We start from the raw sequence: 14,195 nt of genomic DNA on the forward strand, positions 1-14,195 counted from the left end.
GTCCTTGGTACCCTAAGCCTCCCAGACATCAAGTTTACCTTTCACCCTCTCTGGTTTTACCTCTAGGATGTTGCCAAGTTTGCAGCAGTAAAGTTGTGGAGCTTGGTTTACTCAGCTCCATTTGTCTCTGCCCAAATCTTTACCGTGGTAATACTCCACTCTGGAAGGACTACACGGTAGACATGAGCTGGCACCAGTAAAACCTCTAGAGCGTGCTATGCCAGTGGTGACCATGAGGGCAGCCAGCCAAAATGATGGTCTAGCCACTGTTCTCGTCGGCAATGCTGCTCTGACCGTCCCTGACCTCGCCATTAATGTCCTACAGCTCCCCCTCGTCGTCGCCGTTCGCCTGGACCTCTGTCCCCCTCCGTTTCCTTCTCCGACGAGCCGTGCCAAGGGTCGAGCAGTGCGTGCCCGTGAGCTCGTCTTCTTCCTCGCTTCTGTCTTCTTCTTCCTCTCGTCCACGAGCGCTCTCGTCTCCGTGAGCCTTTGCTCGTCGTTGTGATTCCCCTCGTCGCCTTCCCGTCCCTCCCCGTGAGCCCTGCGCGCGCCAGAGCCCTAGCCGGCCACGTTCGGCGGCGAATGGCTCAGCATGTCCTCGCCCGCCTATTTAAAGGCCTTCCCCCGAGACTCTGAGCACTCCAGCAGCTCCCCCTTCCTCCCAGCAACCTCCCTAGCCAGTCACCTGAGCTCCATGAGCTCCCCATCCTCTTCCCATTGCCATGGCCGCCGCCTCGGGCGCCGCTCGATTGCGACGCTGCCTCGCTCCCCTCGCCTTTCCTCCACCACTAGTGCAACCCCAAGGTCCGGCGAGCCTCCCCGTAGCCTCAGCCTCTTATTTTCCCCGCCGGAACCGCTGCCTCGCCGTCGACCGAAGCCCTTCTCCGCCGTCCGCCAAGCTCGAGGTCACCGTCGCTCCCCTCGTGGTTGGAGTCCGTGAAGTGGGGGAATGGATGCGCCACTCCCCGAGGAGCACTCCGGTAGCCGGAGCCTCGCCAGAGATGGCCCGTGTCGCCGGTGCTCGTCGCTGGAGCGCGGCCTTCCTCTGCTATGTGGGCGCGCGTCGGGGAGAAGAAGGGAGTGGCCAGGAGAGGCGTTGACCTGGCCAGGCGGGCCCCCCGGTCCCACCTGGCAGCGACCTAGGAGCCCGGCCCCGCCTCTGCCACTTTGACTGGTCCAACGCCACGTCATCTAAGTGGAGGCGCCCCGCCACGAGCAGTTTTCCCTGACCGAAGGCGTATTCTTAGAAATACGCGTTCAGTTTTTCCTCCAGGGGCCTGTTGGCTGAGAAATTTTCACCGATAGGTCCCTGAACTTCAACCCTTCCGTATCTCAATAACCGTAACTCCGAATCAGGTGATTCCAAAGCCCACGTTTTCGTTTCGTCGAGCCCATTCTGATGAGATCATCTTCACGACGTTTGCACATTATGAAAATGGCCATTTTTCCCTAGTCCTTAAACAGCCCCCTCCGACAGAGAACTGTTTCCGGCAAATTTTCGGCGGTCGTTTCTCACTTCTTCCCGGAGTATTTGTCGACCCCCAGCCAAGCCAACCTCTTATCATGAGCCCCAAACTTGCATGTTGACTTTGCTTGCACCTTGTGTGTGTAGTTGCAGTTGTTGCTTATCGTTTTCATCTGCAGTTATTCCGTTATGCTTACCATGCATGCTTGTGTTTTCATGCTATCTTTTGCCATGATAGTTAGAATGTTGTTATGGATAATGCCATGACACTACTCCACTTTATTTTCATGACATCATCATAAAATGTTATGATGATTGTAATGCACCGTGGATATGTTAGTACTTGGTATTGTCATGTTCTTTATGTTGTAGTTGTTCACTTGAGAAGGTCGATATGTTACTAAAGCATTTGTATGATGTATGCTCATTGTTGCATTCGTGTTAAAATGCTTGCATGATGATTGATGATGGAGAAGATAATAATTTGACTCAATAACAAAACTCCTCCGTCATCGATGGGATCAAACATAGTGCCGCCAAATCGAACTTTCTCGGTGCGGCCATATTTGCCGGTATGGGACGGCCTTAATGCGGTCTATTGTCGTGCCTCTGGTCGGTGCCTCCAACTAGGGAAGGTTATGGGCGCGCGCTACCCTGATAGGTAGGAGGGCATAACCTTGTGTGCCCGTTGTTGAGTTTTTGGTATCGGGTCCCCGTGTGGGATCCTGGCCATGACGGTGGTCGTTTGTGTCTTTGGTAGACACGGGGCCACCCAGGACTAGCCCATTGGGGAGTGAGTAGGAGTGGCCGAGAGAGTGTCATTACAGTAGATTGGTTTCGTCGAAATGTTGTTGGTCCACCCGAATGGGAAGACGAGGCCATGGGTTCCGTGGTGTGGGTACAGTGCGCAACCTCTGCAGAGTGTATTTAAACTATTGATAGCCGCATCCTCGGTCATGGGCACAAGTTCGTAGTAGGTCACACTATCGGGTCTTGGTCGAAATGAAGGATAAACCTGAAATAATTTAGCGGATTAATGTGGTTTTGATCGCCGTAAGGATCACGGGCCAAATACTGGTCGTGGTTGTGATCACCGTAAGGATCATGGGCCAAATACTGGTCGTGGTTGTGATTGCCGTAAGGATCACGGGCCAAATACTGGTCGTGGTTGTGATCGCCGTAAGGATCACGGTTTGAGGCCAAATATTGGTCGTGGTTGTGATCGCTGTAAGGATCACGGGCCAAATATTGGTCGTGGTTGTGATCGCCGTAAGGATCACGGTTTGAGGCCAAATATTGGTCGTGGTTGTGATCGCTGTAAGGATCACGGGCCAAATATTGGTCGTGGTTGTGATCGCCGTAAGGATCACGGTTTGAGGCCAAATATTGGTCGTGGTTGTGATCGCCGGAAAGATCAAGAGATATCTCTAGGTTAGCTCATTTGTGATCCGAGAGTGATCACCGTTTTGGTTGCGAGGCAACCCGTTGGTAAGAGAGTCCGAGGGACTCAATGCACAAGTTTGGTTGCATTGCATGAGTAATATGTTTGCATTTAAAGAACCATGGGAGAACATGAGATGATTGCATTGAATATGATTGGTAGTTTATTTTCAGCATAGTTTCATGATGCCATCCCATGCTTTGATTGATATGCCATGATTGAGATGATATGCTATGTTTTGTTGTTGCCATGTTAGAAGTAAATTTGATATACCGTGTGGTTGCCATGCTAGTAGATGCCATGTTGTTAGTTTGATTTATGTCTTTGGTTGATATCATGCCATGCTTAGTTTGTGATATGAGATAGGTTGTTGCAAACGCTTGGTTCTTGCTTTGTCTTCTACTTGTTTGGATGCTATGTATTTGGTTGTCTTGCAAGTACATTCAATGTACTGACCTGGCATGTCATGCCAGTTTTGTAGGTCATGCTCGAGTTGTTCTCTTGTTCCGTCATGTTAGGCCATAATCTTGCCAGTCCTGTGAGTTGTGGAGCCCAGCAAGAGTGATAAGCTGCCAAGACTTCCGCCACCATTTAAATAGACTTCCGCCGTCGTGTAAATAGCCTTAGAGCTATGCCCAAAGATTATATTCATCACTGATGTAATCATATACATGTATTTGATGAATATTGTTATACCTGGAATGCTGTATCATGGACCCGTCGTGCGTCAGGTGTTATCCTGGGCTGACGTGCGAAGGCCCCCTGCTCCATGCGGATCGGGGTGCCACATTAACTAAGGAAAACATTGAGCATATGAATGCTAAATATAAACTTGCTAGAGATAAGGGTAGAAAACATGTGGTCTTCGCACCCGGAGATCTTGTTTGGTTACATTTGCGTAAGGATAGGTTTCCTAATTTGCGCAAATCAAAGCTAATGCCACGTGATGATGGTCCTTTTTAGGTGGTACAGAAAATAAATGATAACACATATAAACTTGAGCTACCTGCAGATTTTGGGTTAGTCCGACTTTTAACATTGCAGATTTGAAGCCTTATTTGAGTGAGGAAGATGAGCTTTCGTCGAGGACGACTTCATTTCAAGAAGCGGAGGATGCTGAGGACATCAATACCGTTGTTACACCAACAACCCCTGCTGCTACATATACTGGACTAATTACTAGAGCTCGCGCATACCAATTAAATTATCATGTACTTTCATTTCTTGGTAATGAATCTAATGTTCATGATAATATGATGCTGCCTAAATTGGATACATTTGTTTTGCTTACAAATGAAGGGCCTGGCATGGATAAGAGGGAAGAACACTAGAGCAAGACCAAGCATGGAGAAGATGGCATGCGCAAGGGGGACAAAAATGGAGTTACAAGTGATGATTTCAGGACTTTGAAGCCACCATAATGAGTGCGTGAAGCCGTGGACAAAATATACAAGATGCCACTTCATAAATTTCGTCGAGAGGCTATTCCAGGTGCTGCGTCACCATATTATTGGGACATGCCCATGTAATTTTGAAATACATAAGTATAGGCTATTTTTAGAGTCCGTATGTGGGGAAACAAGAGATAGGGTTGGTTTCGGACCCCTCCCCCAAGGGCCACAAAATTCCCCCCTCTTTTCCATATATGCAGCCCTCAGGGCGCCGTTTAGACTTTGGGTTTTGTTTAGATTAAAAGTTCGCCATAGCTGCAACTTTGCGTACTTCGTTTGTGTTCAATGACCAGACAAAGGCGTCACAGAACCCCACCTTCATTAATAAAGCTTTCCTCTTATATTCGCAATATCCAGATTGCAATCTCAGTTTCTTGCTTGTTCTTTGTTTGCTCGCAGGAAAACAGTCCCTCGTGGTCAGGTTGATCGTGCTCCGGCGTGGTCAATAACCCCTCGGAAGTTGGTTTAGCGATTTCTATGGCGCGGCGTCTCGCACATTCCTAGTCGGATCGTCAAGGTCGACTCCCACAAAAAATGATAGCCACCTTCTCATCGAAACATTGGGACACCTTAGCCTCTATCATCCACCGGATGACCAGCACCACCATACCCAACCAAATCAGCGGATGTCCGATGCGACCGAACGTCCGGTGCCACTTCAACCGAGCCGAATTAGCGGATGTACAACGACTACCGGACGTCTGGACGCCCGTGAGCAACTGGATGACCGGTACCCAGCGGACGTCCGGTACCTGTCTGTGCACAGTTTCCGGCCCGAGGCCCATGTACCCCTTCACTTTGCCCCGATTTGCACTAAGACTATAAATAGACCTCCTCCTCCTCCTAGTTAGGGGTAGCAAATATGATAGCTCATTCTTACGTGAGTTTTGCTCCTACCTCTACTCTAGAGAGAGAGAGACTATCACTCATGGAGTTCAAGGCCTCCATGTGAGAAGATCCTATGGGATATCATCAAGACCCCTCACGGGAAGATCCGTTGATAGAGTCGAAGGTGCCCGATGTTTCGATGAGATAGCTATCGTTTTCTGTGGGAGTCGACTTTGACGATCCAACTATGAACGTGCGAAGATGTCGCGCCTTGGCAATCGCTAAACCAACTTCCGAGGGGTTATTGACCACGCTGGAGCAGGATCAACCTGACCACGAGGGTCTATTTCCTGCGAGAAAACGAAGAACAAGCAAGAAACTGAGATTGCAATCTGGATATTGCGAATATAAGATGAAAGCTTTATTGATCAAGATGGGGCTCTGTGGAGTCTTGGTCTGGTCGTTGAACACAAACGAAGTACGCGAAGTTGCAGCTATGGCGAACTTTTAATCCAAACAAAACCCAAAGTCTAAACAACGCCCTAAGGGCTGTATATATGGAGGAAGAGGGGGGATTTCGTGGCCATTGGGGGAGGGTTCCAAAACACATACGGACTCTAAAAATAGCCCATACTTATGTATTTCGAAATTACATGGGCCTGGCCCAATAATTAGGTGTGCAGCACCTATAATAGCCTCTGGACGAAATTTGTGAAGTGGCATCTTGTATATCTCGTCCAAGACTTCCTGCACTCATTACGGTGGCTTCAAAGTCCTGAAATCATCACTTGAAACTCCGTTCCTGTTTTCCTTGCGCATGCTGTCATCTCCATGCTTGTTCTTGCTCCAATGTTCTTCCTTCGCCAAGCTAGACCCTTCATTTGTAAGAAAAACAAATGTATCCAATTTAGGCAGCATCATATTCTCATGAACATTAGAATCATTACCAAGAAATGAAAGTACCTGGTAATTTAATTGGCGTGCACGAGCTCTAGTAATTGGTCCAGTATGAATAGTAGCAGGGGCTGTGGGTGTCACAATGGTATTGATGTCCTCATCATCCATCTAGGATACCATCAAGATCTCCTCATGGAGATGAACTCTACCTTGTATCTTTCCTTTTGTTGTTCATGTACCTTGTGGATGTGTGATTGGACTTGTTCTTGAGTGTTTCCCCTTGTGATTTTTCTCCATTCTTCCCCTTGTGATTTTTCTCCATTCTTCCCCTTGTTCATTGTGTTCTTCGAGGGAATCCACTCCAATCATGAAAGATCGGCCTACACGGAGTTAGCCCCGTACCAATTTCTTGTGACAATTCTCTAGGTCACATCATGTTTGACAATCCGCTTGACTTGTCATATGCTATGCATGAGATAAACCATATCTCATATTCGCAATCTCATCATAGTGACTACGCATATGCCATTAAAATTAACCCAATTTGCACTTATGACATAGATGACAAGCCCATGGTTATTGGCATTTGTTTTTCTTCTGATGATATTGATATGCCCCCTTTGCATCATTTATCTCATATGCCATGCCATGAGCACCTAGCTTCGGATATGCATTGTTTTGGATGTTGTCCATTTTCTCCCTATGATGTTTCCAATATTGCTCATGAGAAGACCCCCATAGTTTTCTCATACATGTTAGGAAGTTTTGATCCACCCCATCCATAGCATGATCCCAATAATTATGTGCACAATATGCTACCCATGAATGATAATGCTTTTGTTGTGCCATATACTTGCCCGATCAATTTATGCCCCCATCGTGTCATACATAACAACTATTCTTTCATGATGGATGACATGTTCTTATACCATGCATCAAATTTCTTTGAGCGATGCTTATCGTATGCTAACTCACACATGCACATACACATCATGATGGATGATGTGTTCATTTACCACGCACGCAATTTCTTTGGTTTGTGTTTCTTTTGTGTAGGTAACCATGCTTACTTCTCAACCTCACAATCCCACGAGTTGACAAAACGAGCTCTAGAGAGCAGCAATGACTTGGGATCCCGTGGATTGTCTTTCCCACCACTCTCTTCGCTCAAAGACTTCACGCACTTCTTCTAGATGGCCCTCACTTGGCTATGGGTTATTGTCCATTACATATTATATGCCCATCTTGCCATGTTCACTTTGCATGATATGCTCATTCCTATGCCTTTGCCATGCATTCTTGACCCATGCTTTGCATTACACATGATGATTGATTCTAGTACTTGTATGTGTATTTGCAATCTTGGTGGAGATATTTCTTGTTCTTGCCATGTTCGTGCTTGCGATATGTCATGTGCATTGCCTATGCCTATTATTTCCTTACATGTCATGATTGACACGATTTCACATAGTGTGTTGCATCTTTGCTCCACTAGTTTGCACGACATGATTGATATGCTTGCTTATGTTGCATCACCCATGATTCATACTTGCTCATTTATGCGGTTGATGACAACCATTTCCGTGCTTTGCACATGATTGATATTGCTTCTTGTCATATATCTCCATATGTTGCCTCCCTCATGCTAGATGATTTGCCATGTATTGAATTCAACTATGCCTTTCGTCTTGATAATGAGCTTGCCCCTATAGAATTCTCACACATATTTGGAGATTTTGACATATTCCTTGTGAAGCATGCTTGTCTTACCTCTTTTAACCATATACCTAGTGCCATGAATATTGCCATTGTTGCATCATATTATTCATGCACTTGTGATTCTAATGGTTATGTGCAAGAGAAGAGAACCATCATGATGGATGATGTGTTTATCGACCATGCACATACGTTCTTTGTTTTGTCGTGTGAATTTGGAGGATACTTGGACTTCGTGTTGACTTCCACTTCACGTGAGTTGACCATTCGAGCTCTTGAGAGCGAGCCTCATACAGTCAACCACGACTCGCTTCTACACCACATTTCCTACCACTTCCGCATTGTGAAGAATGCACAAGGACACGCTTTCAAGGTGACATCCTTCTTGAACTTGGATATTGTGGATCATACTTCATGTGTTGCTTGCACCATTTGCATGCATGTTAGAGATATTGCTTTCACCCATGATTGCCACATTTCCATGCCTCATGACATATATACCTTGTGTGTTGCATCCAATTCTTGGACTACTTGCTACTATCATATCGTTGGTTGCACCAATGTCATTTCTTCACATATGCCATGTCCCATTGAATGCTAGATGCTTTCCTTGATTGCCTCACACATGATGAACAATTACTCCTTTTATTGTGTTGAGTGCCACACTATCTTCGCTACACCCTATGCACGTTTTGCTTGGATTGTCTTGCACTTGACCCATGTGCTTAGACACTTCATTTTATTTTGTATTGTGAATGATTATTATGCCTACCATCGACCATTTGTCAAGTGATTCGGGAATGCTTGCTATGACATTGAGGTAGATGCTTATTCTCTTGTTACACATATTTGCATCACTAACTCACATTTACATGCTTGTCCCCATGATATCTTTGCTTGTGCTTGATTGATATGCTTACATGCCATGTGACAATCCTTTGCCACACCATATGCTTTGCATGATGATGACACTTTTTTGTTGAATCACCTCTTGAATGCTTGGTTTTGCACTAATGCTAACCACATTTGTTTTTCCAAGTGTTTGTTGTTCTTGATTCTTTGGAAGGAATCACAAGATGGTGCGACATTGAAGAGTGCCCATTTCGAGCTTGAAGATGATGACTACTTGGTGAACGTGCCCTTCAACACGGCGAAGCCATCTCTTTCCCATGGTGATTTGGTTTTCGATCCAAGGTCGGATCTTTCCCAAGGGGGAGGGGAGATGATGTGGATCATCCTATGGACATCACCCTTTCAAGAGTCTGTTCGGCGAGTGACACGTGCGACATCTACTTCACATACACAAAGGTGAATCATCTCCTTTACGCATGCTCACTTGACCACTTTGAGGATGGTATACTACTTGACACTTCTCCCGTGTGGATGCATAGGTATTGTCGAAGCTTCACTGATGTCGAGCTGGAGTGCAAGCGCCATGGAACAACTACACCACCCGCAAGGTAAGCCTAGAAGCGAAGACGGAAGAAGACGGAGCTGCTGAAGCTACAGCGGCCGGACATCCGGGCCAGAGGCAGGAAATTCGGCGCCTGTGCAACCGCCCAGGAGCTGCACCCACAGACGGCCAAGAACTTCAGCGGCTGGACATCCGGCACCAGCCCGGACATCGGGCGGCCACCCCTGGAAATCTGGCAACGACTATCTAGAGGAGACTGGAATGGCCTGTTCAAGGCCGGACATCCGGCCTGTGCCCTGGACATCCGGCCTCCCGCAAACGGCCGGACATCTGGGCCCCAACCCGGACATCCGGCGCCTGCCTGCGCTCAGAGTTGCACTACTAGGAAAAGGCCTACTAATGGCGCACTGGTTTTGCCTACTAATGGTGCACGTGCGCCATTAGTAGCACGCCACTAGTATTTTTTACTAATGGCGCACCACTGGTGTACCATTAGTATCTGGTATACTAATGGCGCACCAAGCAGTGCGCCATTGGTTTTGCCCATAGTGCGCCACTAGTGTCTTCTATACTAATGGCGCATCACATGGTAGTGCGCCATTAGTAACAATTTTTTTAATTTTTTTTTCTTAATCTCAGGTCACTATTTCACCTATGAGATATCCAACACATATATATACAATAAGCATCCATATAACAATCATAGCCAACACACAAGTTCCATCATATATACATACATAGCCAACACACAAGTTTCATCATATATACATACATAGCCAACACACAAGTTCCATCATATATACATACATAGCCAACACATAGTTCCATCGTTACATATTACAAAAGTTTCACATTGTTCATCCAACACCGTTATCCATCAATTCACAAAAGTTTCACATTGATACAAAATAAAAACACAAATGGAAAAGAAGCACTCCATCCACGCAAGCTTCCGTCAATTAAATCAAATCTGCAAAATGATAAACAAGAAGTTAGAAGAAGAAAAAGAAGAAGACTAGAATAATACTAGAAGAAGAAGAACACTAGAAGAAGAATAAGAAGAATTTTGGAAAAGAAGAAGAATAAGAAGAAGACTATAAGCTTATTATGTAAACTTGATCATTTTGTGCTAACATAAGTTATTTTGGAGCTAACCTATAGGAAATTAAGCATATAAGCTCTAAGTTAGTATATTAGAGCCAACTTAGGTAAAATGAAGCTAACCTATGTCATTTTGGAAAAGAAGAAGAATAAGAAAAAGACTATAAGCTTATTATGTAAACTTGATCATTTTGTGCTAACATAAGTTATTTTGGAGCTAACCTATAGGAAACTAAGCATATAAGCTCTAAGTTAGTATATTAGAGCCAACTTAGGTAAAATGAAGCTAACCTATGTCATTTTGGAAAAGAAGAAGAATAAGAAAAATACTATAAGCTTATTATGTAAACTTGATCATTTTGTGCTAACATAAGTTAGTTTGGAGCTAACCTATAGGAAACTAAGCATATAAGCTGTAAGTTAGCATATTAGAGCCAACTTAGGTAAAAATGAAGCTAACCTATAGGAAACTAAGCATATTAGAGATAACATAGGTAACTAAGTATATATATATCATTTTGGATAACTAACCTATAGGAGATCTGACATACCTGACAAAGTTCAGTTCTCATGCATTGTTCTTCTCCTTCTCCTTCTCCTTCCTCTCCTGATGCGCCAAGAGCGGCGAGGCGGTGGAGGCAGTGGAGGCAGTGGGATCTAGTCTTCTACCACAATTGGCGTGGTCATGTCGCCCAGCTGTGGGATCGCCGGCGCCACCACCGGTGCGTGGTCATTGTCAGGCACCACCACCATCACGAGGCCACCTTTAGGCACAACCATCGCTAGGTCATCCTCAGCCACCTCCATCTCTTGCCCATGGTCAGCCACCACCATCTCTTGCCCTTGGTCAGCCACCACTAGCGCTAGGTCATCCTCAGCCTGATGCCCATTGTCATCCTACAGCTCCTCATCCTCACTCTGCTCCTCTTCTCCCGCACTCCAGTCCGGATCATCCTTCTTGTTGTCTATGCTGCTGCCAGAATCGCTGCTGCTTTCGCTACAGCCAGAAGCGCTGCTGCTTTCGCTACAGCCATAGTCGCTGCTGCTTTGGCTGTAGCCAGTGTTCCTGCTGCTGCTCCCATTACCTGTCCAAAATGCAACAATGACCATTAACAATCGATGTGAGACAAAGCCATATGTAGAGGAATAAGAAGAGGTAGAATGTACCGGCATCATCATCGGTAGCATAGCGCATGCGACACATAGTCGTGTTGAACACCTTCACGATGAGCATGGTGGCGTCGTCGTCGTACCTGAAGAGAAGGAAGTACCCCAGCCGCAGGTCGTAGGCATGGTAGAACTTCTCCCACCCACGAGACAAGTACATGTGGCCCCTCTTGATCATGAACTCCACATCCCACTGCCTGCGAAACCCGCTGCCAGCCTGTCGCAGCTTCACATTATTTGGCGGATCTTCACCCATCAGCATGTTCATAAAACTGTCAGGCAGCCTCTGCAGTTTGGGACAATGAGTGATGTAGCAAACAACAGATATCATAATGAGATCGGTGAAGGGGAGATCTCTCATTTTATATACCTGCGTCATGGATGATACTGAAGTCTCAAGTATGATAGTGAAGAACTCGGAAGCATCCAACTCGTACTGCGGTGTCGCGGAGCGGTGGTGCCTGCTTCCCGCCATCTCTGATAAGAAGCAAAAGAGACCAATTAATACCATTACAACAGATCATAAAACATGCATGATAACAGGCATTAGTCGCAAGTACCCCATATGTCCTATTTTTAGCAAAGTCATGCTAAAATTCACGGAAAATTTCAGCATTACCTTTGCTGAAAATAGGACATATGGAGTACCCGAATTTGCCGGAACGGAAGTTAATTGACATTCCGGCAAACTCAAGGGCCTCTCGGGGTACCTGCAAAATCATCAAGACACAATGGTCATGGCATTGTTTTTACTATATGCACCATGGCAAAGTTCTTTTCTTTTTGCAACATGGCAAATTTCTTTTGCACCGGGCCATGGCAAATATAGTCTATGCATCATGAAAATTATAGTGTATGGATCATGGCATTTTTTATTCTACATTTTTATTCTATGGATCATGCCAGGAAATTATAGTCTATGCATTTTTTTAATCTCTGGATCATGATCCAACAAAATAGCAAAATAGCAAAATAAGTTAATAAGCATAAAAGATAGTGGGACTGAATCATCTTTAATCATTGCTTGAACTAAATCACTACCAATCATTGATCATTTATCTTCTATGTTCAACATAGAACAATTCAAGATGATGTTTAACACAAAGCAGAATTGAATAATTGTTAACCATTAGTTGAACTGAATCACTACTAGTCATTGATAATTTATTTTCTACTATACATTCAACATAGAACAATTGAAGACGAAGTTTAGTACAGAGCAGAATAAGATATGTGAAATAAGTTCAGAATTTACATTTTGTAGGTAGATGACAGAAAACAGTGAAATCACACTAGTTTGCTTCTTACACGGACATCTAGGCAAACCATTGGAGTACTGAAACAAAATAACAATAAAGATAGAAGCATATATGAATTTCATCACAACTAATTAACCATTTACATATTTTGATCTCATTGTAGGATTATTCAAGAGATGATTCAGTACATAGTGATCGCCAGCTAATTTCCACTTTCGAACCATGGCAGCCAATTTCCTTAACACTATCGTTTGAACTTTCCACTGAATGTTGTACAAGTTTACTGGCTACTGCAGAGCCTTATAGCTCAAAGAGAGAGCCTTCATTTCTTTTTCGTGATGTCTCCTTGACAGTCCTACTCAAGAGCTGGTGCTACCTTAGTTGGATTACCTCCAAACACTCAGGTGACAACAATCTTTCGACCACCGTCGCGGAGGCTGTACGGAGGAGCACCGTTTACTCTTGGTAAACTGCTGCCGATGGTGCCAAGACAAGCATGAAATCTAAAATTTTAGACTCGTCTCTGTAACATCTTATTTATTTTTTTGAAAACAAGGATAAAGCCCCGGTCTCTGTAACATACATGTACATCTATTCGATGCAAACTTACACAGGAGAGGTTGCTACATTTAATGTGGATCAGGAGTACCAAATATTTGACATGGTTGCAAATCTGTATCTCTGGTGGTACCATTGATCATCATAATGTTAAAAAAAATGTGACAAAGTTCAGCAGAAAAACACGAGGATGGAAGCTGCAGTACTTCAGTAGATGACCACCCCTTACTATGAATGCACAAGATTAATGTCTAATGGAAGCATTTCTTCCAATAGGGTATCACAAAGAGACCACAAACGAATTCCACCATCACATATACACCAATACTCTAGTGCAAACTTGTAAGCAAGTAGCCCGGAGGAGTAGCATCGAACATCGTCACCAGACCCATAATGACCCACCAAACTTCGCGGCCAGCTATTGACGCTTACGATCTAGTAATAGCACAAATAAGCAAGTCTAAAAAAGTTTCCATGGTTACTGCCGATTAGGATCAACTAATGGAAGAAGCAAGTCTGCAGAAACTCTCTTTTTTCCTCTAAAAACTATCTTTGGGTCACTCACAACCATCAGCAGAATGATGATAAGGATCCTTGCCAAAATCCATGGGCACCTTCCCTTCTTAGCTTGTTTGAAGGGCCTGGGCGGGGCCAGGGCGCGGCCAGGGGCCGAGGGGAGCACGACCACGGGGGGTGACGAAATCGAAGGGGGGGAAGGGGAACCGGTGCAGCTCACCGAGAGGAAGACGATGGCGAGCTTGTGCGGGGTCGGGGTTGATGAGGTGACGCGGATCGACGGTGAGGCCGTGGTGGCCGGACCTGGAAGAAGACCTCGATCCGCATGATGCAGAGTCGTCGAGCTCGAACGGCTGGCCACGGGGGTCGTCGGAGCGGGCTC

Source organism: Triticum dicoccoides, chromosome 6B (assembly GCF_002162155.2).
Source record: "Triticum dicoccoides isolate Atlit2015 ecotype Zavitan chromosome 6B, WEW_v2.0, whole genome shotgun sequence".
NCBI classification, from domain to species: domain Eukaryota; kingdom Viridiplantae; phylum Streptophyta; class Magnoliopsida; order Poales; family Poaceae; genus Triticum; species Triticum dicoccoides.